Here is a 4963-nt window from a genome sequence, read left to right on the forward strand (position 1 = left end):
AGTCGCTAACTTGCTCATTTTGTGAAAAGGCCCAGTCTCCTCCCTTATTCCCAACCTCTGGCAGTCAAAGCTATAGGGAGACGTGCTTTGGTCTTTCCATCAATAAAAGCAGTATGTATATAACGTATGCATCTAGTAGGCGATAGGAGGATGTAAGCCCTGGTGGCAGTGGTACTTTGGCGAATCAGGCATCGCTTCTATTTTCTTTTTTATTATTATTTTTGACCCTACAATGGTAGAACCTAGAAAGATGATCTTTTTTCCCTGTCTCGTGGTTTTATACCGTCTAGCCTCTAGCTATGAAGTCTTGGATTTGTATACCATGTAGGTGAGAAAATCTTCCATGACTAGCTATCCTTATTCTCCTCCTAGGGATGTTTAGGAATATGGGTGCGGGAGGCTGAGGGACGACCTCGATGAGTACACGTTTTTATATAGGATCAAACGGCTTTTGTTTGATCGAGGAGCAGAGATAGATATGAGATGATAGCTTATGTTTCTGGTATTTTATATGGGGTGAGATATACACCGAAAGGATTTAATGCTACAAACACTTTTCACCGATAGTCCTCGATCGAAATTTAGCTCGACTTAAGACGACAAGCGAAAGACAAGGTTGGGTGAGGGTACAAGGCATCATATGGGATCTACGATCGACTGTTCCCGTTGTTGGCTTTGCAGATGCTTTCAAATACTCTAGCAGTATATTCCATTCATTGTATATATCCCTTTTTCGTGTCATTGACATAAGAAATGTTCTATTCTATCTATAGTAGTTATGTTTGTTTATAGTAGAGTAGTACATGAGGGTGGCAAATCACAAGGGGAGTGTAGAATAGGGCAAGAGGGATCCAAGCCAGCTACTGTGGTTGTTCCATTTGGTAGGCCAAAGTAGTCTAGCGGCGGTTAAAAGACGATAGTAGACCAGACGGGGGCACCACCAGAACACCCGAAGAAGGATCTATTTTCTTTTGAAGCTATAGTACATTTTCACTTTATATGTCTGTCTTACTAATAATGTTCCTTAGCGTACATCTGTACTATAACCCTCCCCTCTAGGAGGTGTATCCAAGAAAAAGCGGACTCCGCAGTTATGGACCGAGCACTATCACTATACTATGAGATGCTTTTAACCAAAAAAATGGAAATAAAATGTCTTAGTATTGTTCCTAGGTTGGGGGTTGGGGGCAAGCCTTCAATACACGACTTCAAGCTGTTAGTATGACTAGCAGGCTTCCTAGCTCGAGTAAATGTCATAACGCAATAAGGCGAGAGTTTAGTTGCGTAACAAGGGTTGGGCCTTGTAATGAAGGAAGAATTAGATGTGGAAGGTAGAATTGAGCCAATGTGTGGAACAGCATTCCCAGTATGACTTGCCTAGCTAGTGCTTCCTAGCTGACTATACTAAATAAATTTCCATTTTCCATCCCCAATCTTGCGTATGCCATTCACACACTTTTCTATATCCACGCACGGGGTTGGAATTGGAAAATTAATTGAATAGAAGAATCGGATTCACTCTGACAACTGTAGAAGCTAGCCCATGGTAAGAGTTGCGCAGAGGTAGCCCTCAATCACTTACTAACTTACTCGGTAAATTAGCTAGCAAGAGGCCAATCCTCAGGAATTTGATTTCCAAGATAAACCATTCGAATGCTACTAAATGACAAGAATAGTCTATTTGAATAGGGCACATGCATCACACATAAGGAAGATACCGAAAGACAACCAATGAATTTGTTCGTTTCGACCTACTTTGGCCTTTATACGATAAAGTACATCAAGAAGCAACTAATTGCAATAGAAGGGTCCAGGTCAAAATTTGCAGGTAGTTAGCCATTTTCTCTGTAGGAAAAGACCTTAGGTTGTATAACAACTCCGTTATTCTCCCTTTCAAGTAGGGGTTAAATGGAGCTTTATTTAAAGAACATTAACCACCACTTCGACTGATACAGATGCGGTTCTCTCATCGTGAAAGAAGTAATAAAAGGGAAGCCTTGGGTCAAAGCGCGTTCGTTGTTGCCTGTATAGATTTCTAGAGCAGAGATCTAGCAACACAATCTAGGCACAGATCATTGGTATTAGATGTATCGTTAGGTTGTGCCGAGTCAAATCTGCTTCCTTTTTTTCCGTTGCAGAAAAGAGATCCCTTCCCCTCACTTTCTAAAATGATGAATATGAAGTTCGAGAGGCTGCAGGTACTATGGATCCTCTAACACCCAATCGGGTTACTTTCCCAGGTCTCGCCAGTGTTGCCTATAGGTCATGATGTGCCTTGAGATGGCCGTCTCCTGTCCCCTTTCCAGTGGGGAACCCGCTCCCCGATCGTCACTCTGCTGCATCTGGCCTATCCTCTAGGCACCTTTGGAAGGCAGGGAGTGTGACAACGTACACGCTTTCCTTTACTCCATAGGGCCTTATCATCAGTTGCAGGTTTGGTTGCCCAAAATTGACTTAGCTTTGCCAAAAATCCTAATCTCTAAAATCTCGGCTCGCGAGGCGTCCCTCTCGCAGTAGGGTTCCAACCCTCGCCTCGCTCTTGTGACATGCTATGTTTACCCTCTCTATTTCTAAGTAAAAGGTGAGTCCCATGCGTCAGATTATGGATCACGGTCTCACACACTAATCCCAATAGGTGCCCGTAGTAGGCCGGCCACCCAACCTAAACCAATCATTATATCAATCCCTAGGCCCCATTGCTGGAAAGGCTCGACTTCAAAATCGTATGTGGAGCTTTCGCCTCATATGGATCCTCTAGGGATGGAGGTAGGCCCAGCCCAGTCTTATGCAGTTAAGGTTGTTGTAGATGACCTCATAAGAAAAGAATGAAAAAACGATGTTTTCTTTCCTTAGAGTCAAGTGGCTGAACGCTTTTGCATTCAGATTGAAAACGAAAACTTGTCATCAAAAGAAAAAAAAGGCAATCAATCAGAAAAAAGAAAAAATATGGAAATAGCGAATCAAGATCTAGATGGATCCCTATCTTTATCAATATCCACGAATATACCTATCTATATGGAGAGAGATCTATGTATGAATCAGCCTAAACTATCCTCTATCCGGATAGATATGTCCGTATGAGCGACTACGCCGATCTTTATATATTTTAGCCATGTCCCTTTCTGCTCCGTAGAAGAAGGTTTGGATCTTTCAATCTTATGTCGTGAGGTATGTGATCTATGTTAGGTCCATAAGATACCACAGCTTTTGGTGTTCTATGATTCACCTCTGAATAATGAGTAGGTAGTTTGATCCTTTTTATTTTGATCTTTTTAGTAAACTGATGGGGGGATGCGGAGCAATAGGTCGAATTACTATATAAAGAAGAGTTGTAAACTATAGGACTTCTTGTTCGAGGAGGAATATTTTGGTTTTTCTCGTTCCTTCTCATTGATAAGAATAGGGATTTGAAATAATACAAATTCCTCTTTATTCTGTTGTGCTCAGTGAAAGAACTGCCTAAGCATACTTTTTTGGATCCAAACTTCTTTGTTCTTTATAAGTCTTCTTCTTGCATAGAAGAACACAACTATTGTAAAAACCGGGATTTTAGTAGTAGGCGGCATCCCCTCTTAGTTTTGAGTAGGCGGAACCATTCTGTTTTGGTTCTTCTCCACGGGTGATCCAGGAATTTACCTATTATTTTCTCAACTGAGATTTTGATATAGAAGGATCTCTTTATTTCTTTACCACAGGTTCTCACATCATTTTCATGAAAATATATTATATCACCGTGGGAGAGTTTAAAATGAGTATTGTTAACCATTCCATTATTCACACAAACCCTTCGATGACTTATCGGCTGTCTTGCTTGAGGAATAGTTTCACAAAAATGGAGACGAACCGGGATAACGTCCGATCTTGTTTCTAGATTGAGTAGAAAATGGATATGTGAAGTTCGTTCCCTTCCTCTGTGCATCTCTGTGATGGGTAAATCTCCATAAAAAAGGGATAACTTTCGTGAAGTTTGTGATTGGACGTAACTGTTAAGATTTTCTCTAGAATAAATATTTCTCTTAATAGATCTCTTCTTGTTCCTCAATCTTCAGAGAATACGGCATTGTATTATTCTAAGTTCTCTGTTCCAAACATTTCCTGAAAGTAGACGACAAGTTTTAAATCTTAATGCAGGCATCGCTCTTTACTTTGTCCTTCCCCTCTATTTTTGCCCTATCACTAGTGGTTACTCCCGATCCAAAGCACCTTTTTTCCATTCATAGAGAGATCCACACCACAATATTAGTCTTTTTGGGGTTAATGTTCTCAATGGTGAATCGATCATTCGATATCCTTTTCCTTCTGCGATGGAATGGAAGAAAAGTAATGAAACCTGCGATGGCTACTGAATAACCTCCTTCTACTTTCTCAATAATAAAGCCTTTGACCTTTGTATTCATTCATCAAATCTTGTTCAGTTCCATCGAAGCTCAGTTTTGTCTGAATCTTCGTGGAAGAAGAAGAATCGGTTCACCAGCCACTACATCTGTAGATCCCACTAAATCATTAAACCTGGCGGCTGCTCGCACTTTGATCATTGGTTCACCAGACACTAGATCGATGAAGAATCTCACCAAAATCTTCTCTTTGATCAGTGATTCACCAGCCACTAGATCCAGGAATCCCACCCTATTCTCAAACCTGGTGGCTCAGTTGATTGGCACTCTTGTAGGCTCATTTTGCATAAAAATTCTGAGAGTCCCAACTCCTGCATCCACCAAGAACATTTCTTCCCTTAAGCATAAAACTTCAGATTGTAAGGTGTATCCCCTACATAAGAAAAAACTGGAATTAAATCTTGTAAATAATCGACTCAAATAGATGCTCATCATAACCTTTCCTCTGATCAAGCTCATCATAACCTTTTTTTTATCTTCTTCTTCGTGCTCTATTGATCAGAAGCATCTAGCAGAGCCTCGGCGGTTTAGAATTCGGAAACAAAATGGCCAAAGAATCAATTAGTAAT

At 40.7% G+C, this 4963-nt stretch overlaps 1 pseudogene; it reads right to left on the reverse strand.

The window, feature by feature from the left end:
* Window positions 1-3097: 3097 nt before the first annotated feature.
* Window positions 3098-4141, reverse strand: LOC124899375 (annotated as a pseudogene).
* Window positions 4142-4963: the final 822 nt, after the last annotated feature.

The sequence above is a fragment of the Capsicum annuum genome, chromosome 6 (genome assembly GCF_002878395.1).
Source record: "Capsicum annuum cultivar UCD-10X-F1 chromosome 6, UCD10Xv1.1, whole genome shotgun sequence".
Lineage (NCBI taxonomy): Eukaryota > Viridiplantae > Streptophyta > Magnoliopsida > Solanales > Solanaceae > Capsicum > Capsicum annuum.